Source organism: Eriocheir sinensis, chromosome 27, assembly GCF_024679095.1.
Source record: "Eriocheir sinensis breed Jianghai 21 chromosome 27, ASM2467909v1, whole genome shotgun sequence".
In the NCBI taxonomy this organism is placed as follows: Eukaryota; Metazoa; Arthropoda; class Malacostraca; order Decapoda; family Varunidae; genus Eriocheir; species Eriocheir sinensis.
In genome coordinates, this window is record NC_066535.1 from 16080914 (window position 1) to 16108413 (window position 27500).

Below are 27500 nucleotides of genomic sequence, written 5' to 3' on the forward strand. Positions count from 1 at the left end.
AGAAGTGAAAAGGTGAAGGAGTGGAGGAAAGGGGCGAGTAAAGGAGTGAAAAAGGAATAAAGGAAAAGGGGAAAGGTGAAAGGGAGAGAGGAGTTATTGGAGGAGGAGGCGAGTATAGGAGGAGTGAGGGGGAGAGGAAAGAAAAGGAAGGGGAGGCATGGAAGAGATGGAAAGAGGTGGTGGAAGGAGAAAACAAGTAAAGAGGAAGGAGGTGGAGAGTAAAGGAGAAGCAAGGTGGCTAGAGAGGAAAGGAAGGGAGGAGAGTGGAGGCAGGGAGGGAGGGATTTCATGGTGTTATCCGGGAGCAAACTCGAGTGTCTCATGTCTGGAGACTTGCACGCTGATCCTTCCTCGCCGCCACCTCCGCACAGCCTCGCCCCTCCTCCTCCACCTCCTCCTCCTCGGCCCTCCTCTTCCTCCTCGCCCCCGCTGTGCTCTGTATCAACACGGGGCATGAGTGGGCCGTGCCGTGTCATGTGTAAGCTCCTCGCCGCGTCAATGCAGGAGGCCACCTCAGTCCATCAGGCTTAACCCCGCAATTTGATGCCATAAATTTCACCTTTTTTTTTTTTTTTTTTGCTTTCGTTGTTTTTCTTCTCTCCATGTTCGTTCTTTTATCACACAATTTTTACACACACACACTCACCTTTACACACACACACTCACTCACCTTTACACACACACACACACACACACACACACACACACACACACACACACACACACTTGGGCAGCAGCGAGTCATTGTTATTGGTTGCCAGGAGAGGGAAGGAAGGAAGGAAGTAAGGAAGGAAGGATGGAAGGAAGGAGAGAATAAGGAAGGAGGGAGGGAGAAACGGTGGAAGGAAGGAAAGAAGGAAAAAAGGAAGGAGGGAAGAGAGGGAGGGTGAGAGGAAGGAAGGAAGGAAGGAAGGAAAGGAGGAAGGCAGGAGGAAAGTAGAGAAGGAAAAACGAAGGAATTAAGGTACGAGGGAAGGAAGGAAGGAAGGAAAGAAGAAGGAAAGGAGGGAAGAGAGGGAGGGTGGGAGGGAGGAAGAAAGGAAGGAAGGAAAGGAGGGAGGAAGGAAGGAATCAAGGAAGGAAAGGGTCAGTGCAGCAGCCAGTAAGGGAAACCGTTTGTCCGCTGCTGTTGTGCGTGAGAGGAAAATAAAGAGTTAGTTGGAAATAAGAAAAAAAAAAAAACACCCAGCCGAAGGAAACATTTATCAAGTCGCTGGAAAAATTAAAATGATTGCGAGAATGAATCGTTCCGGGTGGTTCTTTTACTCTTAAATTTTTTTTAATAATATATATATATTTTTTTTATTGTTGGAAAGAGGGGAGGTTGCTAATTTCTTTCTTCTCTCTCTTCTCTTCCTCTCTTCCTTCCTCCCTCCCTGTCCTTTCTCTCCCTCCTTCGCCTCTTTCTCTTTCCATTCTTCCCTTTCCTTCCCTCCTTCTCTTCCTCTTCTCTCTCCATCTCCCCTTTCCTTTTCTCCTTTTCTTCCTCTTCTCTGTCCATTCTTCCCCTTCTTCACCCCCTTTTCTCTCCATTCTCCCCTTTCCTTCTCTCTTTTTCTCCCTTCTCTCTCTGTCCATTCTCCCCCTCCTTCGCCTCCTTTTCTCTCCATTCTCCCCTTTCCTCCCCTCCTTCTCTCCCTCTTCTCTGTCCATTCTCCCCTCCGCCTCCTTTTCTCTCCATTCTTCCCTTTCCTTCCCGCCTTCTCTCCCTCTTCTCTGTCCATTCTCCCCCTCCTTCACCTCCTCCTCTCTCCATTTTCCCCTTTCCTCCTTTTCTTTCTCCTCTCTCTGTTCAATCTCCCCTTTCCTTCCCCCCTTCCCTCCCTCCATCGCCCCCCTTCTTTTTCCATTCTCCCCTTTCCTTCCCTCCTTTCCTCCCTCCCTCTCTTGCACTCCCTCTATTCTCATTCACCCCTTTCCCTCCCCTCTTTCCTCTTACCCTCCCTTAACCCCCCTCTCTGTCCATTCTCCCCTCCCTCCCTCCTCCCCCCCCTCTTCCACAGGTACTACATGTTGTATTGCGACGGTCATGTTTTATTTGTTTTCTTTACTTGATAAAAATCGAAGAGTATCTTTTTCCCCTTACTTTCCAAAGGTTTTCGATTTTTTATTTTATTTATTATTTAGAGACCAGGTTGGAACACATTTTCTCTCTCTCTCTCTCTCTCTCTCTCTCTCTCTCTCTCTCTCTCTCTCTCTCTCTCTCTCTCTCTCTCTCTCTCTCTCTCTCTCTCTCTCTCTCTCTCTCTCTCTCTCTCTCTCTCTCTATCTCTCTCTATCTATCTATCTATCTACGTCACACACACACACACACACACACACACACACACATACGTTACAATTAGCTGTGTGTATATCTATTTTTCTCTCTCTGGTGTTTTCCCTAGAGCCACATTACCAACCCCCCCTTCTCCCTCGTCTCCCCCTTCCTCCCCTCTCCCCCCCCCCCGCCGCGCCACCCTCTGTTCCCTGCATGCCGTTCTGAGAGTCTTCGTTCCCCTTTGCAATCGCGGAATTCTTGCTGCAATACGTGACGGCGCTCGCTAAGACTCATCGCCGCAATTTCAAGGAAGCTTTATTTTATCCTTTTATGGCTTATCAACAACATCATTTCACGGGCACTTGTTTTGTTGAATTTGGTAATCATCATCCGGCGCTTGTTGTGTGGGGAAGACGGGCTATTCCTGTGTCTGAAGAAAGGTGTGTGTGTGTGTGTGTGTGTGTGTGTGTGTGTGTGTGTGTGTGTGTGTGTGTGTGTGTGTGTGTCTCTCTCTCTCTCTCTCTCTCTCTCTCTCTCTCTCTCTCTCTCTTGTAATTTCGTGCTTTTCTCATTATCATAATTTCACTTCTACCGCCTGTGCTGCTGTTTCTCTTGCTCCCGCTCCATTTTCCCTTCCTCCCTCCTCCTCCTCCTCCTCCAGCTCTTTCGTTACTTAATTTCTTCATATTACTTTTTTTTTAATCTTTTTTTACCCCCCCCCCCCCCCACCACCACCACCGCCACCACCATCACCACTACCACAACTACCACTATCCCCACCACCACCGCAACCCCCCCCGCCCCCGCCACCACCTTTACCTATGGGGTCTCGCAGTCATGCAGAGGAGCGATGGATGGTTGACTGCTGCAGGAGGAACTGAAAGGCAAGGAAGGAGGAGAAAGAGGAGTTGAAAATCAAATGTTGAGAGAGAGAGAGAGAGAGAGAGAGAGAGAGAGAGAGAGAGAGAGAGAGAGAGAGGCAGGCAGAAAATACTCGTTATGTCGTTAATGTTGTGTCGTGTTTATGAGGAAGCTTCGCCGCACCTGACTCGTTTTTTTTTTTTTATTCCTGAGCGTGTCAGTTCTGTTAATTTTTTTTGTAATGCGGAAGGCTTGCTGTCATTCTTTTTTCCGGTCATCGTTTTAAAGTGTACATTTCTCTTTTTCCTCCATTCTTTCTTTTGCATGTTGGGTCCTGTAAATGTAGCACAGTGAAGATCGCTGTGTTTCATTTCACGACCTCCCTCCCTTGCAACATCGTGGAATTGAATTTATAGAACTCCCGCAGCGTTTTCTCCGCCGCTGGCTGTGTGCCGCGCTGTGCAACACTTTAATAACGCAACAAACACAGGAAAGATGTTGATGGTGTACAAAATAAATAAATCTTTAAATTCGTTAATAAATGTATAAATAAATAAAAATCAACTTTTGTCTCGTTGAATATTGTAGTAGAATTACTGCATCTGTTATTCTGTGTAAAGTTAAGGCTTTGTTACATAATGGCAAGTGTTTTTTGTTAGACGTATAATTGAAAACAATATAATTCATCTTAAGGATGACTTGTTACTAAACCCTCGATAAAATATATATATATATATATATATATATATATATATATATATATATATATATATATATATATATATATATATATATATATATATATATATATATATATATACACACACACACACACACACAGAATAGTTACGTCAATAAGTTCCGTCTCAGGTTACAGAAATGCCGAAGAAAACAGTAATGTTGTTTTAATGGATTATTAGCGTCTAAATGTCACAATAACATGCACAACTTCAAGGTTTGTTGTTGCATAATATTGTGCAAAATATTAACGTCGCAAGACTCTTGAAAGAGAGGGGCGTCGGGCGTACACGCCTCGTCTGTGCTCCGCCGCGGCGCTCAGCCGCGGTGATGGACGCGGATCCTTCGTCCCGCTTTGTCATTCATTTGTCGTGCGTGGGTGGGAGGCTGGACAACTGACTGGGCTGAGTCGATTGCCATGACGCTCACCACTTTACTGAAGTGTGTAGAAGGAAGATAATTATAAAAGCCATATTGTAGAGTTTATATTGGTTTGGTGAGCATCACAGCTGAAACAAATTAGGAAATACTCGAAAGTAGATTATAGTGCTATACGTTTACCTGCATGTGTACATACTTTGATACACAAAAGGTGTTGATGTTGAGGGCGACCAGACGCCACAAGGTGCCGAGTTTGAGACGCGGACGCCTTGTTTCGTCTGCGGCAGGAAGTGAAGACTGATTGACGAACGGATGAGCAAGTGATAACACGGCCGATGCTATTGGTTAGGTATCAGTTAATAATACTGTGTCCGTGTATTTCTGTGCATTCTTTCATCAGCAATTACTTTTATTGTGTCTTCACGGCGTCAGTGTTGTGGAAAGTATTTTCCTGAACGTGATTGGTCCATCGAGTCAAGCCGCGACTGGCTCTGACCGAGGCGCCGCACTTCAGGGTAACGTTAAATCATTACAACAAGCGTATATACGATACATTACTGGGAGGGCCCAGCACTTGTTAAAATAGAACGTACTGCAAATCTTAGAACGACGCCAATTATCAGCTATAGTGTTTCATATCTCGAGGACACCCAGATAAAAGAATAGAATTGAAAAATATTAACAGATGTGCAAATGTGAGAAACACATATTTTTGGTCGCAGCACCATCCCCTCTTCGACATATATATATATATATATATATATATATATATATATATATATATATATATATATATATATATATATATATATATATATATATATATATATATATATATATATATATATATATATATATATATATATATATATATATATATATATATATATATATATATATATATATATATATATATATATATATATATATATATATATATATATATATATATATATATATATATATATATATATATATATATATATATATATATATATATATATATATATATATATATATATATATATATATATATATATATATATATATGAAATTTAGTTGTCCTCTTTGGTGACTTCTCTCAAAATAAACTCATTCAAGATCTTGGAAAGTCGTGTCAAGTTGAATGAAGGCTGTTGAACACATCTCCCTCTACGGGGCGCCTCATATTCAAGGTCGCAGGCTGACAGGAAGAGTGTTTGTGCATTAGTTTTCGGTTGTCAGAGACACGCCGCCCCACTTCCCTCCTTCGCCAAGTGTTGCAGCCTTGGCTCACACACTGCAGCCCGCGCCACCTCGTCCTCCTAACCTCTTAGTTCTTCATTTTTAATAGTACGATCCTCTCCCACTGTTCTCCTTCCCTTGCTTTGCCCTGCTTACCGCTAACTCAACACATATCCCCTTCTATTTCTCTTCTTTACACCTTGCTTTCGTTTTTCACCTTTTTGTAGGATAGTGTTGCTGTACCTTCGTATTTTTATTTATGTGCCATTCCACTCTAATGCTACTCTCCTATACCTCTCATCTAATCTTCCTGCCTTATACTCTATTCCCTGTATTTAATGTGTGTACCTCTCATTCCTGGTTCCCTTGGTGTCTTTCTTCCCATACTTCATATTCGTCCGCATGTCATTTCCCTTGCCCCGTCCCCTTCGTCCTCGACACTGCCACTTTGTCCCCCATTGCTTCCGCCTCAACACCTTCCCGCCGCCACAGCTAATGCACACAGTCTCCTTGAGCACGCCCAGAACGCCGCCCCGCCAAGGGTTGTCGTCCCGCCCAGGCAAGTAAACCCCACCTCGCCGCCGTCCCTATTCCGGCATACGTGAGTCGTGGTTTTGACAGAGAGAGAGAGAGAGAGAGAGAGAGAGAGAGAGAGAGAGAGAAATTATGTTGTAGTTGAATTACAAAAAAAAAAAGAAGTCAGTGTTAGGAGAGAAGAGCAAGTGGCGGGAACCATCGCGTGTCACTACCTCTGTTTTTGTTGCACACACTAGCGGGAATTTAGTCTCAGTGTGCATTGTCCAAGATTGTGTATAGTGGAACATCTGGAGGCATATATAATCCTCTCTCTCTCTCTCTCTCTCTCTCTCTCTCTCTCTCTCTCTCTCTCTCTCTCTCTTCTTTTTCCTTATTTCTTTGTTTTTTTTCTGTTTTTAGCTTTTTTTATGATGTTTTTAGTGTATATATTTGAATTCTCTCTCTCTCTCTCTCTCTCTCTCTCTCTCTCTCTCTCTCTCTCTCGCAATTTGTCTGTGTCTGTCTGTCTGTCTGTGTCCGTCTGTCTCTACCTGTTTTTACCATCATTTATTTTTTCCCCGTACTTTCATAGCGGCCTGACAGATGGCGCTGGGTGTTACATCGCCACAGCACAATTTAAGCTGTTGTAAATATCGTGTGCATGCTCGTCTATATACGAGTCTCCCCGCCTTTTCTTTGCCAAGTTTGCTGTGGCGGAGGGGGAGGGTGGTGCTGGTCGGGGGGGCGGGGAGGAGGTGAAGCGTGGGGTGAGGAATAGGTGATCTGGGGCGAGGGGGAGAAGATGCATGGCTGGTGCGTGCGTGTGTTATATTCATTTCCCTCAGTTTCATTCGCTCTAGTTTGTGTGCACTTGTTTTTTGGAGACTAACTCACATAAATCTTAATGCAGGATTTTTCTTTCTTTTCTCTTTTTCCACTGCTTTCGAGCATTGTTGTATCGTGAAACAAAGGAAAGCTTGGTACTAGATGAAGCAGTCATTTCTTGGCGTAGGACGCGGCTCAGTGACTTCTCTGTGCACTCCCTCGAGCCTCCGCGAATAGAAAAGAAGCCGAGTTGCACGCCTTGAGGTCCGCGGGGGAGGAGGATTAATGGGCACGGAGGCAGAACTGGGAAGGGAAACACGTGGCGGCGGTGGTATGACCCTGTGGTGGTGTGGTGATTGTGGTGTTGGTGGTAGACTGGTTTTGTTGGTAGTCGTTTCGGAGTAAAGTGTTGATGCATAGAAGAGTTGTTTTTTGGCTTGGTGATGAGAAAAGGATTAAGATGATGTTATGGGTAGTTGTTAGCTAGAATAGAGAGTAGGGTGTTCGCAGAGGTAGATTGGTGTTGCTATATAGTAGTCGTTTAGAAGTGAAGTAGAATATTGGTGCATAGGAGGTGTGATGTGGTTTGGTGATGAGAAAAAGATTAAGATGATGTTGAGGGGAGTTGCTAGGTAGAATAGAGAGTAGGGTGTTCGTAGAGGTAGATTGGTGTTGTTAGTAGTCGTTTAGAAGTGAAGTAGAACGTTGGTGCTTAGGAGGAGTGATGTGGCTTGGTGATGAGAAAGCTTGAGGTGGTGGTGAGGGCAGTTTTAGGAAGAATAGAGAAGGGTGGTGATGCATATGTGTGTGTGTGTGTGTGTGTGTGTGTGTGTGTGTGTGTGTGTGTGTGTGTGTGGGAGGAGGGGGAGGGGAGGTAACAGCGTGGTGTGGTGATGAGATAGCAAATAGTGGTGTTGCAAATATAGGGGGTTGTGAGTAATGGGTAAGAGAGTAGAGGAGTTCAGTAATGGGGTTTCCAAACGTAGACTGGTGATGTGGAGTAGAGATAAGGTGGGACTTTCATAATGGCGTGGTGGGGTGTTGATGATTGAAGGTTTGCAGTAGTGGATCGTAATACGGTATTTTCTGACTGGTGAAAACTGAATGCTTGGGGTTGTGTAGTGGTGGTGGTGTGATAATAGCTATGTGGTGTGTGATGGGCGTTCTTCGGCAGTATATCATCGTGGGGATCTGGTTGTTATGTGGTTGGTGGAGATGGGATGATGGTGATGGTGTGGTCGTCAGAGTGTGAGGTGAGGTTAATGGTTCTGTTGGTGATGCGAGAGTGATGGTTTGGTAGTAGCTCGGTGATGTGGTTGTAATGACAGTGTGGTAGATACATGCCAGTATAACAGTGCTATTAATACGATCAGTTTGCAGTTTTTGTAGTTTTTGGTCGTCAGGGTGTGAGGTGAGGTTAATGGTGTCTGTTGGTGATGCGAGAGTGATGGTTTGGTAGTAGCTCGGTGATGTGGTTGTAATGACGGTGTGGTAGATGCATGCCAGTATAACAGTGCAATTAATATGGTCAGTTTGCAGTTTTTGTAGTAATATGATGTTAGTGTCATGACAGGTCTATGATGGGTCGTTATGGAGTGTTATTAAGTTAGCAACATTAATCAGACAGGAGGCGGTGCTGATTTGGCTTAGGAAGGCCATATCATGCGTCTAACTGATTGTCATGATTTCATTATTCAGGGAGTGGTCCGTGGAAAAATACCGCGGGAGTAGTCACAGATCAGGCGGGAAAACCAGGCTGGCGGGAAACAGGACCTTATTCAAATCATTTCGTTATTACTGCCAAAGCTGAGCTATGTGTGGGATGCATGACCCACGAATACCTAGTGCATGTGTTAGGTTATTAACCCTAGAACGCTAACCATGGGTATGAGGTACCCGAAGCGAATGACGTCATTGCCATTGTGTATGGTTCCGGTGCTCTGAGGGTACCCACCTCCTCAGTAGCTTCATGTGCCTGCTTGACAGTGTAGGGGAAGGTCACGTTGTCTCGCTCTCTCTGCTCACCTTTGTTGTAGGCCTACATTCGGGTGCGGCATACCCATGGTTGGTGATACAGGATGTTGTACATGTTCCTAGGATATTGTTTACGTACTTTTTTAGTGATCACCTGTGCAGTGGATCACAGGACCTGGGAGGCCATACAAGACGTTTGGAAGCCATCGGATGATAATTTTTTTTATGAATTTTTTTTTTTTGAAATTTCTGAACATTTTTCCTATTTTTAGTAACATTTTTCAGTACCTGATTTTCATACCAAAACAATACGTTTTTCAGTTCTTCTTAATGTTAAGTCAAGATACAAAGTTTGAAGTCCCTTCATGTAACTTTATTCCATTAAAACTTTACATTTAATTTTATTTATTTTTTTTTCAAAATCGGGTATGATGTACCCATGGTTAGTAGTGGTGTGACTTTTTCTAAGGTTAGTGTTCTAGGGTTAATAAATAACAATCCATAGCCGTAGGGCGTTTAGTGTGTGTTACACAGAAAACGAGATGTCAGTATGGCGAGAGCTGGCATCTTGACCGCGGCCGGGGCGCGGAGCATTGTGGGTCCCGCCGCCATCTTCCATCCATCTCCCACCCAGGCTTCACCGCGAGCAGACGTCCCTCACCAGCCTCCCGTACCACGTGTCCATCATGGTGGTTTACCTGCCTTTGTAGTATCCACAAGTCCAGAGTGACTGTGTACTACAGGCGAGGGACGCCTTGGGAGGTAAGGAGGGCACGGCGTTTTGCAGAGGAACGAGAGAGGATTGAAGAAGGACTCCAGGGCTCCAGACCACGGTAGATCAGGTGTGGCTCCCAGTCCCCCACCTACAGCTAAGTAATCTATTGCCTAGGATGTTTTGAGATAGATAGCTAGGTTGCTGTGTGCCTGGGATTAATTAATTATTTTTAATTTCCAGCGAGTTTCTTTGTTGCTTAAATAAACTTAAGAGCTGGTTCATCTGGTCTTTGCTTGTCCTATGAGAGATGTGACTGGTCAGATATTTAAATAATAAAGGACTAGGAGGGGCTGCGAGTCTGAAAACTCAATTTTCAGATATTTTATTTTATATTTTTTATTGCTGAGAATTTACGGGATTTTCGGAAGTCCAGACCTTTCAAAACCCCCCACACTGATAACAAATGGATAACCAAGTAAAAGAGGGTCTACCCAGAAATAATAGAAGTCAGGGCAGACAGAGCACCAGGTGGGGAGATTAAATTAGAACGTTTCCCGGAGCAGGATGGAGTACACTAACATCAGACAGAGAGGGGAGGGTGACAGTGGGAAATTCCTTTGTCCTACAGTGCACTATAAATGGCAGATTATGTTGACGATGATTGTGTTGGTGGTGGTTGTAGTGGTGGTGTTGAGATACGTTGGAGCAGTAAAGACGAATACGTGATGATGTAGTGGTTGTATTGGTATGTAGTTTTTGTAGTGAAGTGAGGTGGTAGTTAACTGTGATCGAGAGGGGGTTAACACTATGATAGGATGGTCTGTGAGGGGGGGGGGGTAGTGGTGATGGTGTTAGTGGTGGTCAGCCAGACGGGATAATGTAGAAATATTGTAAGGGGGGCTTTTGTAGTAATGGGTAAAGTTAGTGGGACGGGATAATGTTGTGGCATAGTAAAGGTGACTTTATGTAGGGGTGATCAGTGAGATGCGATAATGTGATGTAGTAAGGGGGAGTGGTGGTACGATAGTAGTGGTCAGCTGAGAAGGGCCAGTGATGCGAAAGAATAAATGTGACTAGTGGTGAGACACAGGTGAAGGACAGGTAAGGAGAAACATTGACACCCTCAGACAAAAAGCTACAATTTAATTCCAATCTGTTAGCGGGACATGAACTTGGCAGCCCGACGCCGTGCCCACACATGAACGTACCCTCCCTGCCTCTGTCCATCCGTCTGGTCAAGGGTGTGGGTGCTCGAGATCAGGCAGGCGTGGTGATGCAAGCGGAGGGGGTCTGGCAGCGACAACCTAAGCATTTCGACTCTTGGGTGCTGGGAAAGGTTGGTCCACTCATGAAGGGTGACGCAATAGTACACGATGGCTGTCCCCGCGAGACCTGGCGTAGAGAAGAAGAGGAAGAAGAACAAGAACAAGAAGTAGAAGAAGAAGTAGAAGTAGAAAAAGAGGAAGAAGAAAAAGATGATGATGAGAAGAAGAAGAGGAAGAAGAACATGAACAAGAAGTAGAAGAAGAAGAAGTAGAAGTAGAAGAAGAGGAAAAAGAAAAAAAGATGAGAAGAGGAAGAAGAACATGAACAAGAAGAGGAAGAATAAAAAGATGATGATGAAAAGAAGAAGAGGAAGAAGAAAAGAAGTTGGAAAAGAAGTAGAAAAGAAAGAAAGAAAAAAGCAGAAAGTTGACTCGGCATCCTACATTAAACATCGGTAGTTTTGTGACTGACCCAAATTACGAAGAAGTGATGAGAAAAAGAAATCGGTGATGCAGTGTTTCAGGTTCAAGAGTGAGCGTGTGAAGAATACAAACCGAACTTTTCAGGCAACGTGGCTCGAGGTAAGAGTGCGTTTCGATTACAATAAAAAGCGAACAAGAAAAAAAAAGAAAAAAACAAAAAAACGAGGCAGATCACAAACACCCTAAAAATAAGCTCGTTTTCATTTTTTTTAATCCGATGCGCATATTTCTGTTCGTCTGTCTGTCTGTCTGTCCGTCTTTGTCGTTTCCTCCCAGTCTGCCTGTCTACATGTCTGCCTGTTTGTATATATGTCTGTCATATATATCTATTTTCTTTATGTAGCTGTCTATCTGTCTGTTTATCCGTGTCATTATGTGTCTGTCTGTCTCCGTGTATATGTGTCTGCTTGTTTGTCTGTTTGTGACGTAAGGGTGTTAGCAGACATAACCGCATTCCCGTGCAACTTTGCCCGCGCGTCAGGGTCGCCCAAGCGAGTGTCACTCTAGAAGTGGATCACCCTTCCTTACCCTTTTCGTCATCTCATCGAATTAGTCCCAAGTGGAAAAAGTGTTACATTATAGAAGCGTCTGATAGATTTTCCTTTGGCTGAAGTAACAACCTGAACATGCTCCTTGGTTGAGGGTATTATGGGAAGCAGGTTGAAGCCTCGCCCATTGCTCTCTCTCTCTTCCGTGAACCGTCCAGCGGGTTAAAGTGGTCTGTCATCTGTGTGAAGACTTCCGACGGTAAGCTAACCTGGCAAGTAGTGGGTGACGCGGCTGCAGGAAAGGGCGGCTCGGGACTGACGGGTTTGTCTACTTACCTCCTCATATGTGCAGGGAAATTCATCATGCGTATCATTTCGTAGGAGCTTAGTCACCGTCGGCGTCGCTTTGCCTTATCGAATGTGTTCGTGCGGAGCTGTCGTCGATCCTGCCTCGTATGACGGCGTTTAAAGAGGATGTAAGCTTGATCAGAGGATGTTTTTTATGCTCTTTAAGCTCCTTTTCGTCTTTTTTTTATATATATTCTGTACCCTATTTTCCACCTAACTTTGCACCCGATTCCCGTGAATATTTAATATCCCTGTCAAGGTATGAAAAATTTGATATAAAATTTTCTCATTACGTCCCTGTGGAAAGCTTATTAGGGAGGAGTAAATTTTTTGGACCGTTGTGTGGCGCAAAAAATCGAATTCGAAGTTTAAATGAAATAAATCAATAATAATTAAAAAGTAAAATTCATGACTGCGTGTTGTGGCCTTTTTATTCCATTTTATTTCGCTCGTGCTCTGCCTCCTGTGCCGGAAAGAAAATAAAAGATATATAGACACTAGATATTGGCCTGTTTTGTTCATCATATTTTAATTACCTAATCCTCCGTTCCATTTCTCTCCCTCTCTTCCTCGCTCGCTCTCTTCTCTCTCTCTCTCTCTCTCTCTCTCTCTCTCTCTCTCTCTCTCTCTTCTCCCCCTTATATAATCCTCAACACACAGATGGTGCAGCCTTTGTTGTTAGCGTGGGAAGACACATTCATAGCAGTAAGTATAAGTCTCATGTTGCCTCCCCGGTGCTTCGCTCAGCCCACGCCGCAATAAAAGTAACGAGTCATGTGTAGCCTTTAAGATAGCCACCCGTTGATATGCGCAAAAGTGATAAAGAATTGGCAGGAGTCGAACGGTGGTATCACTTTAACAACACGCCGTCCCTTCAGATGCGTAGATACTCCACTTTGAAGGAGAGTTAATGAGACGTATTTGCTAGAGTAAACACTTGATACACTTGATGCGTCGAGGAGCACAAGTGGCGGGGGACTAATATGGGTGCAGTACACGAAGACAGCCTGATCGAGTCCCCTGATGCTGGTGCCCCGCTGAACTCCCTGCGCAAGATTAGCCTGAGATGAGAGTGGTTTAAAAGAGTGAGTAAGAGTGATGGTGACTTGAGGCTTCTGTGTGTTGGAAGGTGTTCAAGGCGGGGGCGAGAACTGGAGTTGTGTGGAAGTGGATTGACGGGCGGGTGGGAGTCAGTGGGTTTGTCCGCTGCCGCAAGGAATGTCTGCAGGAAGGGTGTACAATGGACCCCACGCCCACCATTAAGGGAGGCAAGCGGTGTCCCTGTCATGGCCCGCGGCGCGTGGGAGACGGACTCACGTAATTTTTCATGGTAAACTTTTCCTCAGGTGACTTTGGAAAGACTAACAATGATTTTTTCAGGACTAACTTCAGTGACTTTTCTGTGACCTGTTTTCTTCCCCACTCAGAAAGAATTATTCCGGTGAGACCTTGAAGAAAAAAAACGGATGACTTTCCAAGGGAGGTGAGTTACTTTCCGGTGACCCCCAAGTGACATAAACTTTCCAGAGTATCGTCCCTGATCACTTTATCGACGGTGACTTCCATTACTGTGATGAGTGAGGCGCCGCTGCCCTCACCCTCCTGTTGTGGCGGCGACGGAGGTGGTCGTGGTTGAAGGTGGTGGTAATGGTGGTGATGGTGATGATAATGATGAGTGGCGGTGACGATGGTAATGGTGGCAATGATGGTTGTAGTGTTGGTGTCTGTGGTAGTGGTGGTGTCGGTGGTGGTGATGGAGGTGATCTTGACGGTCTTGCCGGTGTACACCAACAGGTCCGGTTTGCACGTATGTGTGAATATGTATGAATATCTTCAGGTTTGTTTTCTATTTTTATCCTCGAACACATACATACGTATATACACACATTCAAAAGCTAGCATGCAGGGCCATCCAAGGCTCGGCTTACAACACCTACGAGGATGCCCTGACCACCGTGGGTCTGCAGAGGCTTACGGAGAGGCACCGGAACGCCCTCAGACAGTTTGGCAAGGGCCTGTTGCAGCCTCGCCACCGCCGCCACCCATTCCCCGAGACGCCTCCCCCCGCCGCGTCACCAGGCCTCCAACAGACTGGCCCTCTCCCCCGTGCGCCGCGCCTGGCCAGACAGAGGCTTGGTGCCGTGGCCTCAGGGTGCACAGTATCAATGCACTGAAAATGTTTCGTGTTTGTTTTGCTGCAAAGTCACTAAGTCATCACTAGGTTTAGTAGGATTATTTTTTTACCTCCATCATTTGTATATTTTACTAATAATTATACTAATATATACCGTTTGTTTATTTACGGTGTTCCTGTTAGTGTTGTTGTTATCATTATGATTATTATTGTTATTATTATTATTATTATTATTATTATTATTATTATTATTATTATTATTATAACTACTACTACTACTACTACTACTATTAAAAATGATAGTGTAATAATAGTAATAATAATAATAATAATAATAATAATAATAATGATAATGATAATAAATAATTCACCCCCCCACCCCCACACTCACCCCCCCTCACACCGTCCTCTTCAAGGCTCCTCATTATTCAATTACATCATCATCTCGTCAATTTATTAACACAATATATACAAAAAAACATGTATCTTGCTCAATCCTGCAGAACAATCTCCTCTTTTTGCTCCTCCCTCCCTCTCCCTTCTCCTCTCCCTTCTCCTCTCCCTTCTCCGTCCCTCTCCCCCAACTCACCCACACTCCTGCTTGTCCCTCCCTCCCCCTCCTGCTTTCCACTCGTCGCTGTCATCAGTTCCACTTGCCATTCAGACAATTATCATCATCATCATCTTCACTCCAGACAAGTTTTTTGTTCTCTTGTATTGTCTCAGACACCAAGATTACCCCGTGCTTTGCTTCCTCTTGCCTTTTCCTTCTTCTCTTCGTATTTTTCCTTCTTTCTCTTTCTTCTTCCTTCCTTCCTCTTCTTCCTTTTCCTCCTCCTCGTCGTCATCATTCTAGTCGTCCTCATCATCTTCCTACTTTTGTTAGTATATCATTGTAGAAGTGTGTATATTGATCGTTAACTTTTCGGCCGAGTAAATAAAAGGTAAAGGATGGAACAGAAAGAAGGAAAAGTAGAAGAGATAAATAAAGAAGAGAGGAGGGAAGGGAATAGTTGATGCTTGCAGTGGTTCCTCCTCTTTTGCTTATACATGTGGGTTTGTTCTCTCTCTCTCTCTCTCTCTCTCTCTCTCTCTCTCTCTCTCTCTCTCTCTCTCACCCATAGTTCTGCCTCCCCCCCCCCTCCCCCACCCACACACACACACACACGTAATGCAGTGGTTAGCACACTCCCCACACTACCTAAAGGTTCGATTTCTGTGCGAAGTGGAGACGAATGGGCAGTGGTGTCCTTGCATCCGTGACCTCCTTCCACCCAACGGGGAATAGTTGGGTACTGGGTGTCAGATGAGGGTTGTGTCCCGCTTCCTGGTCGTGCGTGTGTTTGTTGTAAGGTCCGTAATCAAAACGAGGCGGGTATTGACTGGCGATCTCGAGTCCAGCTCATGACTGGACCATGGGGGAATGACGCACACAGACTTCTACGTAGGAACCTAAGTATATGCTTACACACGTGCACATGCCAGCAATATGCACACATCGCGCACATTATAGTTAACATTAAGCCACCCACACCAACCTCGACAGCCCCAACGAGCGCACACACACACACACACACACACGCAAATGCAGACGTAGACAATAGTGGTTGCTGTTTTGCCTTATTTTTACATTGAGAGAGAGAGAGAGAGAGAGAGAGAGAGAGAGAGAGAGAGAGAGAGAGAGAGAGAGAGAGAGAGAGAGAGAGAGAGAGAGAGAGAGAGAGAGAGAGAGAGAGAATCGGGAAGGAAAAGGGAGAGGGAGAAAAAAAAAAGATGAAAAGTTAGGTAGGGTAAAGATAGCTCCAAATATTGCGACTAAGGCGAGACGGAGTGACGCTGGGACAGGCTGGCGGGGGCAGGTCTGAGGTCTGACTGCCGGGGGCTCGAAATAGCAGCCGGGAGTCTTGCGGCCCCAGACGGAGACGCATCACACGCCGGGACACACGCCACGTCGCTCACCCGCTCCTCCCCCTCCCCCTCTCCCCTCAATCCTCTTCCTCCTCCAGCAGCTACTACCACTAATACCACTACTATAATTACTACTACTATTGCCCTTCTTTTCATCTCCCTTTTCTTCTTCTCTTCCTCCTTTTTCTTCTATTTCATTCCTCTCCCCCCCCCACACCCCCACTCCTCTTTTTCTTCTTGCAGCTACTACTACTACGACTACGACCACTACTACTTGTGCAACTTCCCCTTCTTCTTCTGTTAGGGGAATATATTCAGTCAAATGGGCGGGGTCTTGTTTTCTTTCTCTTTTCCCCTGCATGGTTTCGGTGGTTAAGGCATTTTCTGGTGGACAGGTTAGGGGAGGGTATTGTGTGGTTGGTCGCGGTGGTGGTGTGCTGGTGATGGTCGTTTGCTTGAGGTGATGTGTGGTGCTTGTATTTGTAAAGGTGATGTGTGATGGTCTTTGTGACGGGGATTTAGATGCTGGCCGTGTCTGTGTTGGGGTAGGTTAGGGTGTGGGGTGAGGGACACATATGGGGTGAAGAGGGGGGGAGTTGAGGGGTTAGGAGTGATTATAGTTGTGTGTGTGTGTGTGTGTGGTGGCAGGTGGAAGGAAAATAGTATGGTGGTAGGTCATCATGTGTGGTGGTGTGGAAGTGTACTATTGGGGTAGAAGTATAGAGTCACACGCGCTAATGGAGGTGCAGTGGAAGTAAGTTGGAATTGTATAGAACTATAGATGATGGACATGGTGGAGTTCGAAGGTATGTGGTGGTTAAGAGTTCATATGTTATGCTCATGGCGGATAAGGAGTAGAACTGCAAGATTGACGACGATTAAAAAAAAAAACCACGATGCTATATTTGTTTTGGCATTTTCACACACACACACACACACACACGGAAAAGGCAGACGCAGACAAAAGCACAGGAACTTGACGTGTTGTGATGCCATTCTGACTCACCTCCACTCATGCTTGTTACATGTAGCTCTTTGTAGCACACACACACACACATACATACACATACACACACACACACACACACACACACACACACACACACACACACACACACACACACACACACAGAGGAATGCAGCTCGTTATCATAATACGTTGTTTTTATTTACTGACCTATCTCCTCCTTCTCGTGTGTATCATCTGATGCCGGAAAAGAATACTACAAATGCACACACACACACACACACACACACACACACACACACACACACACATTGTTCTTCTTATGTCGCACCATTAATGTCTCCGTCCCTTCCTGGTTCGTCGACTCGAGTTTCCCAGAGTTACCTTCTTCCTTTTGTGTTTTTCATGCGCCAGTTGTCTTTTTAATCCGAGTCTGTACTTAACGGACCCCGAACGTCTCCCGGGTCCGTCGTTTTCCTTCCCAGACATTTTCTCCTATCGGGTGTAACAAGGTGCGTCAGATAGTTTTCCTATGGTGGGTATTATTCTTAGGTTCGTCTTTCCTTACCTTTAGCTGCACGGTATTTTCGTGACTCATTAAGTTGTCTGAGTTGGTGTTTAGCTCCCATCATGTACCATAAACTCAGGTTCCCCCTACAGCCGTTTGTTTACCGAAGTCACATTCCCTGTAGCACCGTTTATATCAGTTAGTGTTCGGGATGGGTCAATGTTTACACCCCATAATGCACCATAAATTCAGGTTCCCCTCCTCTGTTGTTTCTTTGCCATGCGTAGCCAGTCACTTTTCCTGTAGCAGAGTTTATCTCAGTTAGTGTTCCGGCTGAGTCAGTGCTTACACGTGGCGCTTCTCCTCGCGGGTTTCGCTTACGTAAGAGTCGCCGAAGTGATTGCCGGGGACAGCGTGACTTCGACTCGCCGCTCTGCCTCCCCTCCCCCCCCCTCCCCCCAGGTCGGGTGAATGACCTCTTCCGCGATGTTTCGAAGTGGGTCAGCATTACGGCCTTAGCAACCACAAACACGCACTCAGCACTCAGCATTGTCCCGCAGACGACCTTCAGACAGACCTGCGCATCACAAGGTCAAGCAGTCTGGCTCCCCCTGTTCACCCCCCTTCCCTGTCCTCCCACACACGCCCCCTCGCTCCCGCTTCTTCTCCCTCTCCTGCTTCTTCCACTGTACATCCGTCCCCTTTGCTCCCCTTTCCCCACCTCCACCTGCCGCATCTCATTCCACCTCCTCCATTCACCCCCTCTCACTTTTGCCTCTGCTCCCAATCTTACCTCACCCACACTCACCTCCTCCCCCTCTCCTCCCCTCTCACTACCTTTTTTTTATCTCTCCCGCACCACGTCCCCTTTCTTACTCCTCCCATTCTTGCTCCCTCACCCCGCCACCGCCCTTTTCTCTCCCACTCCCCAACCGCTCAGCAGCCTCCCCACTCCCCCCCCCTGCTACCTACCCACCTGCACTAACCCCCCCCACCCCCTCCTCCTTGCTTCTTCTCTCCCTCAAAACTCTCCCAATCTCTACTATCACACGCTGACGAAGCATCTCCTAAGCGTCAGGGTATTCCTCCCATCCCTTGGTAAACGTGTGTGTGTGTGTGTGTGTGTGTTCGCGAGATCACAAGCAGGTAAATAATGATGATGATGACTAATGTTCTCATCATCGTCGTCACCATCACCACCACTACCATCATCATCGTCGTCGTCGTCGTCATTCTCGGTCGCTTCGTGCTGTGACAAGCCTTGAGTATATACGTGAAAATTATAATTATTGACGCTGTTTCTAATATTTCACATGATCTGCCTTTTTTTCTTTTTTTTTGAGAGGGGTGACGACCGCTAGCACTTGCACGCACGCACGCACACTCGCACACGCACGCACTCTCTCTCTCTCTCTCTCTCTCTCTCTCTCTCTCTCTCTCTCTCTCTCACACACACACACACACACACACAGCATGTAATAAATTAATGGCGGTGTAGATGATAATGATAGAGGTAATGATGGTGATGGTGGTGGTTATGATAATTATGATTGTCGAAGATAATTCGTTAAAATCTTCCTTTTCTTCTTTTCCGGATTCTTCTTCTTCTTCTTCTTCTTCTTCTTCTTCTTCCTCCTCCTTTTTTTTCTTATTATTATTATTATTTCCGTTAATGTTATTATTATTTTCTTATTTTGTTATTATTATTATTATTATTATTATTATTATTATTATTATTATTATTACTACTACTACCATTATAATTGTCTTTTATATTATGTTCTTGCTCCCTCGCACGCAGCCGGCTCAGTTTTAATGAGTTTAGCGCCGACATCCCTCGCAGTTAAGTAGGTACATTTGCCTGCGGTCACTCATTGCTGGCAAGAAGGTTCGCTGCCTTGCTGGAGAGCGTCGTAAACAAAACGAACGAGCGGCAGGATTGTGAAGAAAAGAATAAAACAAGTGGTGGAGTTGATCTTGTGTGGGGGCCACAACCAAGGCGGGCGGACACCTGTCGCACGGGGGTGCAGACACAAGTATGTGGCTCTTTTTTGTTCTACTTCAATTTACTCTTTATCCTAAATCACAGGCTTGACCTCAAATGAAAACAGTAAATACAGCTACAGCAGACGCGTCCAGCCTCCAGACGGCTGTGGCCCGCCATGAAGATGCGCCAGACGTGCGAAGAATACCTCGACTCGTCCGTAGGTAGCAGCGGTGAACTGCCGCCGCGCGGCTAAGTGCTGACTGTGAAACATCTACGGCCTTAATGAGTAGTTTAGGTGCATCCCACCTCTCCCAGGCACTGGCGGAGCCGGCACAGCACCCCCACGGGGCAGGGGGCAGGGGCGGCGGGAGCGGCACCTCAGCGAGGCGCGGACCCTATGTGCTGGAGGCTCATGGTAGCGGCGGGGCTGTTCCCAAGTTTGAGTTTGTGAATATCAACACTTGTGTTTGTGTGCTTGTTCCGGCCGACGGCGTGCACACACACACACACACACACACACACACACACACACACACACACACTCACACACACACTCACACACACACACACATGCCCCCAAGCACCAGCCAGACACTCCTCCCACACCGCCGCTCGTGTCGTGGCGGCTTCACCGCCGGCGCAGCTCTGCTTCTCGTCTGGGCCGTGCCAGCCGCCCTCCACAGGTGGTCTACCAGCTGCAAGAATAGGGGAAAGCACCGTATTTTGGCAACAGTACTCGCCACCCGCCACCAGCCCCCACCACTGCCGCCGCCGCCGCCGCCACGGCTAGCGCCACCTCTTCCACCACCACCACCGCCACCTCCACCGCCTCCAAGTCTGAAGCGCCAGTCGTCTCGTACTACAGTGACGGCCGGCCACGCGCGCAGTGTGTCCCGGCCACTCGGCATCGTGCAGCCCAGTGTGTCTGAGTGCAGCCCAGGTGTCGTGCCTCCCCATTTGTCTGCCGCAGTGTGCGACTCTTCCGTCAGTGCCCCTCCTCCCCTCCTCCTCCTGCCGTTGTTGTTATTTCTTCAGCCCTTATTACTATGTTTGCTGTGCTTGTCGACACTAGTGTTAGTGGTCGCCCGAAACTGTAACATTTGTAGTGTTATCAGTGGTCGTCACTCCCAATGCAGCGTATACCAGGAGGGCCATAGCGGCGCCCTGCACACCGGCGGCAGCAGCAGCGACACAGTGCCACGCCGAGAGGGGAGGAGGAGGAGGAAAGAGGCTGTGCTGCCAACACTCCTGGGTGACAGGAGGAAAAACAAAGAAGTGGAGGAGAAAGAAAAAGTTAGAGAGAATGATGGAGGAGTAAAGGTGAAGGAAGGTGACGGAAGATTGCCTGTGGGAGGCGCGGCCGCAGGAGGAGGAAAGAAAGGTGGGCGTGGGCGGAGTGAGCCATGCGCCCCGCCCACAGTCATGCTGTTCGACCCACCCACCAACAACACCGACCATGTGCCGCCCACCGCCCTCGCGACCCTAGCACCCGCCCAAGCACAAGGTAGGCTCGGTGTGTCCTTCATATTCCCGGGGTCCTTGGGGCGGCGCCGCGGGCTATTGCCGTGCTGGAGGTCAGGAGCAACAGGTCGGGTTGTGGACGGCAGGGATTTATAAGTTGTCGGGGAACGGAATAAGAGGCAGAGGGGGGGGGGGGGGGTCTCTGTTGTGGCGGCGGCGCGTCATGCATGGAGGCGGCTGACATCCGTGTCATGAGGCCAAAGGTCACAATAAACGTTTCCTGTTTTTCTTGTCTCTTTTTCTTAACGAACTATATTTACAGCATGGAACCACTCTTGTCGTCATTGAAGATAATTTGAGGCTAATTTGTGTCTGTTCCCAGCATAGTGCATTGACTCCGTGCAAGGCGTGTTCAGCCTCTGAACTCCTAGATTAAGTCAGGCCGGCCAGTCACCTCGGTGGGGGTCAGTAGGAAAGGGTAACCCGGCGACCCTTGCCGCCATGCGCTGCCGCGAACAGGTGTGGCACACGGGGAAAGTGATTGACGTGAGGGATGCGGCGCGCCGGGTGTCGGGGAGGTGGCTGTCTGGCCGGTGTGCCTGCAGGGCCGGGGAGGGGAGGACCAGGCGCGGTACGGACGGCCGTACAGGTGACTATAGAACGATTCACCGAGTCTGTATGAACACAGGTGTCAACACCATTTATATATTTTATTTAAGGAATATATGCTGTAGCGCAGCATGTGTTAGTAAGCATCAGGAATGGATGAGAGAGGAGCGTGGCCCAGACGGGTGGTCAGGTGTGGCAAGTTGGGCGTTACTAGTTCACTGGACGGAGTATCTATGGTGCCGAGCATTGTGGCTGATGTGACGTAGGCACCTCCAGGCCACTGCAAGGGTCAAGGCCCGGCGGCCGTGTGTGGGCGAGGCGGGGGGACACGCGAGCCCCGAGGCGTGACGTGGAGGCGGGGTGGGTATTGCTCCACTGACGGGAGTTTTGACGGGCCGATAACTTACCTTATAAAGATGCGTATATCAGTGAACAGCCTCTCTGTGGTGCGGGAGGGAAGCTGTTCACTTGGTAGTCGACTTCAGTGACTGCATTCTCGGCCTAAGGGTGAGTGCCCTGTAATGGTCGAGGTAGTGAGTCACATACTCGTATTTAGAAGCGCTGCGTTTGACATAGTCTTGTGGAGGAGTTTGGGCGTGTTGACAAAGGGAAGCGTAGTCCTTCTGCCTCCGAACATAATATTTTAAGTGTGATGTGTGTGTGTGTGTGTGTGTGTGTGTGTGTGTGTGTGTGTGTGTGTGTGTGTGTGATTCAAGTTCAGGGAGGGATAGACGTAAGGCTGTATAATAAGGGAAGACCAGCAACATTGAAATGCTCTCACCACCTGACCAGAATCCAATCAGGTGTCTCCTCCCTCACCTGTGCGGCCGAGACTCGCGTACCGAAGCAGGAGTCAGCAGCGCGGCATGAGGCACTCCTCCGCAGACTCCCGGGTTATGTTGTCCTATTCCTCGTACCCTTCCTTTGCCTCTCGTACTCATTTTCATCCTTCAACTCTACCACCTTCTCCTCCTCCTCCTTCCTACACGAGAGAGCGAGAGAGAGAGAGGGAGAGGGAGGGAGAGAGAGAGAGAACTGGAGACAGACCGAAAGCAAGACATGACAAGCGAAGTAGTTCCGCAACAAGCAGACAGCAGGTGGGCGCAGTCAGACAAGAGGTGCGGGTGGGCGGCGTGGTGAGGTGTAGGGAGGGCGGAGGGGCGGCGAAGGTGTTGACACGCAGGCACTGAAGCAAGCAAGATGGCCGACCAACAGAAGCAGGCGAGCGGGTTAATATAAAAGTAGTAGAGGTATGGGAAGGCAAGCAGACAGGCTGGAGAAGAGCAAACACGAGAGCAAACAGCAGCAGGACGATAGAATGGTGGGCTTGTGTACACTTGGAGAATAACTTACACCGTTTATTCAGGTGTGCATGTGTGTGTATCCTCTTGGGTGTGTGTACGTGTGTGTCTATGTGTGTACGTACAGCGTCGTCTCTGGCATTCTCTTCTGGCTTCTGCATCCTCACCTGCTCGCGCTGGTGAGCACACACACACACACACACACACACACACACACACACACACACACACACACACACACCTTACTCAGACTCGAAAAATTGGGAAAACAAACTCCGTGATGTGTAATCGTATGTTGTATGTATTCCGTACAGACTTTGCATCGTAATGCAATGTATGTTTATTTTCTTGTTTTAGTAAAATATTAAATATATTTCTTGATTAAGTTAAGCATGGAACGAATATATTTTTGTGATAATGCTTCATATTAACAGACTTTCATAAGACAGCGTTTTCTTACCAATAGATAGTCATAGCAGAAACAACTTTTGTTTTTCTTTCTTCCTGGTGGAGGAGGAGTAGATTATATATAATATATCATCGCTGAGGCACTCAGCATCTTTGTTATACGCCAATGACAAGCTTTGATAGTACTTGGAGCTGGCTCGGGGCACAGGGGTCACTGCGCGCACCTGACCTCGGCTTGATCCTCGGGTCTCTCAAGTTTATTGTTCTGCCGAGCGGTTGTCTGACAAACCATGGGGTTCACAAAACTCTACCTGGACGCACAGGAAGGATGGCCCCGTCTGACCATTCTGGTGCTGCCGCTGACCCCACCTTCACGCCGAGATGTGGGTCACCGACAGCGGGAGGAGGGCAGCCCAGCATCACACCTGTCCCTGTCATGGGGGGTCCGGCGGGGGTGGGGCCGGGGCGGGGCGCGGCCTGCACTGGCTCACCACCACCATAAATCTTACTATTATTTGATCTCTTTGTGAGTGGCCCCGGCGGACGCCGCTTGGGATACCAATGCCCGGCCTCCATTCCTTGCATGTCTTTTCAAGCAGGTGAGGCAGAAGGGCTTCCTGGCCGTCTCAGCTTGGTAACATTTTATGCATTATTCTGGCGGGGAGCAACTCGCCTGTATCAGCTGGGGGTCTCTCGGCAGCGCCACTTGCCGAGCGTGTTCTACAGCTGCCCTTTTTTCCTTTCACCCGGAAATTCCCTCATCAGCTACTTTTTTTCTGTAATTTCCCACGTCTCGAGGCGCTCATCTCATCGTTTTTACAAACCTCTCCTGCTCAGGCCCCGCGGGAGTTGTTCCGTGTGGTTGTTGAGGTGTCTTGTTGAATGTTTTAGTTGCTACGGTATAAATGCCTCGTTTTAGCGCCCCTGGTGTTAGTGGAGGGTGTCATGCTCAGCGAGGGTGTTCAACAAAGGTCCTGCCGCGGCGGCGTGTCCGTGGGGCGTGAGGTGCGTGTACACTGAGACGGAACGTGGATCCAGACGACTCTTACGTCTGGAACCGCGGCACCGCCAGACAGTCTGCTACGACCTCTCACACAATTATAACTGGACACTCGCGGGCTTGTCTCGTTCGCATCCACCCTCAGCATGTCCACACGCACCCACACCCCCGCCCATGACACCCACCCAGAACACGTCCACCCCCTCACCTCCACGCCCGCACATGACACCCACCATTACCATGTCCACACCCACCCACTCGGCACCCACGCCCACCCCTTGCACATGACACCCATTCCCCCGGCACATGACACCCACCCACAGCATGTTCACCCCCTCCCCACCACCACACACACACGTGCATAACATTCATATTTCTTCACGATTAACACCTACATATTTACAACATCATCAATATCATTACCAGGCATTACTAACCCACTGCAGGACAAAAATCATTCATTGCCAACGTTCGTCACCTCTCTGTCAGAACTTCGTGAACTCAATCATTCTCCGGTAATGCTCTGAGGCCATTACTCTACCTGCTATATGCCTGTCCTGACCTGCAATTCCTGGGCTGTCACTCTTTTACTTTAATTTTCCACCTGCTACCAGTTTTATACCTGATTTAACCTGCCCAAGTCCGCTTCTTATTCATAATCGTCATTCGGAGATCTTTAACCTTTGTCTGTTCCTTACTTCATGAGCCCACTTACTTTATTTCCATGTTATGTTTTTTTTTTTCATTCCTCTGTGCACCTTTTTGCTTTCTTTCTAAATCTTGTGAGGCGTTAAGATTCTAAAACATATTATAAGTGGCAGGATACGCGTGACAGGTATATATCTATTCTCAAGTGCTTTGCTCACTATCATTATTTGTTGTTCTGATAACCGGTCATTGAATATTACCTTCGTTTTCTTCGTATTTAGCCTCAGATCTTCTTCCAGACCACCAATCCATCCCATCCTATGTCAACCCATCCCATGCATCCGCCATCCATCCATCTCCTCTACCCACTGTCTGATGCCTACTCATTCCTGCTCTCACCCACCTACTCCCGTTTACCTATACTTGGATTTCGTCGTGCATCCACCAGCAGTAAGTAGCAGGCTTTTTTTTTCATTATTGTTTTTTTTTTCCCCTTTGCTGAAAAAAAAAAAAAATCCACCGTACACCGCACTCATTCATGTATCTTCCACTTGCTTCATCTCTCTTATCTCCACTTCCTCCTTCTCCACACTCGCTCCACAGCCTTCATCTACCATTTCGTACTTTCTTGCATGTCTTTACCCACTTCTATCTCCTCTCTTTCCTTCTCCTCCACTCCTGCATCCATTTCTCTCTCCCCACTCTCTTCCTTCTACATCCATATTTTCATCTCTATCCATTTCTTCATCCCATTTTCTTTTTTATCCATCCACTCTACCTTTCATCCACATCAATTTTTTTCATCCCCTCTTCATCCATTTCTTCATTCCATTTTCTGTTTTCTCCATCCTCTACCTTTCATCCACATCAAACTCTACATCCACTCACTCTTGTCCCTTCCTACGTCATCCACATTTTCCTTCCATCCCCATCCATTCCATCCTCCGATTTCCATTTCTACCTCCACCCACCCACCCATCCACCCACCCTTCTCCTGTCATCCTTATCACCTCTTATCTCCCGACTCTTCTCGCTCATAAGGTGCAGGCGGCGAAGGGAGGGAGAGAAGGAGGGAGGGAGGGAGAGAAGCCGTGAGTACTGATACGCTGTTAATTACACATACGGGACTTGACCGCGGCGTAATTTGTTAGCGGAAGGCACTTGGGCGCGTACTTGTAATAGGACCCGAGTGCTCTCTCTTAAGGTTCCTGACGTTTGCGCCGGCGGAGAATCATGTTTACTTCCTGTGCCTCCCCTTATCTCGGCTCCACCCACGTCCTCCGCTCTTTATTTGACTTGTATTGCTCCTCTACCACCACTGCTTCTTTACCTTGTAGCGTGTATGTAGCGTTCCTTGTAGTCTTCCTTGTATTGTACCCTTCCTTTTTCCCTCTCCCCCTTGTAACTCCACTTGTAATTCCTTGTACCCTTTTTTTCCTGTCCCTCTCGCCCTTGTACTTCCACTTGTATAGCCTTCCTTTCCTTCTTGTAGTTGTAATTTCCACCTGTAGCTTTCCTTGTAGCCTTTCTTTCCCTCTTGTAGTTGTAATTTCCACCTGTAGCTTTCCTTGTAGCCTTTCTTTCCCTCTTGTAGTTGTAATTCCCACTTGTAGTCTTCCTTGTATCCTTTCATTCCCTCCACCCTTCCACTTCCTTCTCGCTTCCGTTTCCACCCTTATCTCCCCTCCATCCTTCTTGCTTTCACTCATTCCTCCCTTACTTACTCTCCCTCTCTCTCCATTTTAGCTTTCCTTCCCTTTCTCTCACGTCTGCTTCATTTCCTCCTTTCTTTCTCCACTTTCTTCTCTCTTCCGTTTCCACCCATGTGTTTCCCTTCACCATTCTTCCTTTCACCCTCTCCTCCCTCGCTGTCTCTATCCATTTTATAGCTTTCCTTCTCCTTCCCGTCTGCTCCACCCCTTCGTCTCCCTCCCGCCGCTACAGCAGTCTTGGGGAGTGAGTGGTGACAGGTTGTAACGTGCAGGTACCGTGCTAAATGACTTCGTACTCAGGTGTTACCTCCTCCCCCTCATCCACCTCCTCCTCCTCTTTCTCCTCCTTCTCATCTTCTTCTGCCTCCTATTTTCTCTTCTTTCCTCCCCTCCTCCTCCTCCTTTATCTTCCTCCTCTTCAGTATCTCTTCCTCCTGCATCTACGTAGTTCTCAGTCTTTTTCTTTCCCTCCGTCTATTCGTCCTCCTCCTCCTCCTCCTCCTCCTTGCTGGCGGAGAAGCAAAGCATATTTGGCTCCGGTGTTACAGTGGTGAAGTGGCGTGTTAAGATTAGATGTCTGGCCCTTTCTCTCTCTCTCTCTCTCTCTCTCTCTCTCTCTCTCTCTCTCTCTCTCTCTCTCTCTCTCTCTCTCTCTCTCTCTCTCTCTCTCTCTCTCTCTCGTGTGTGTGTGTGTGTGTGTGTGTGTGTGTGTGTGTGTGTGTGTGTGTGTGTGTCTCAATCTGTTTGTCGGTTGTCTGTCTGTTTATCTGTTTGTTTCT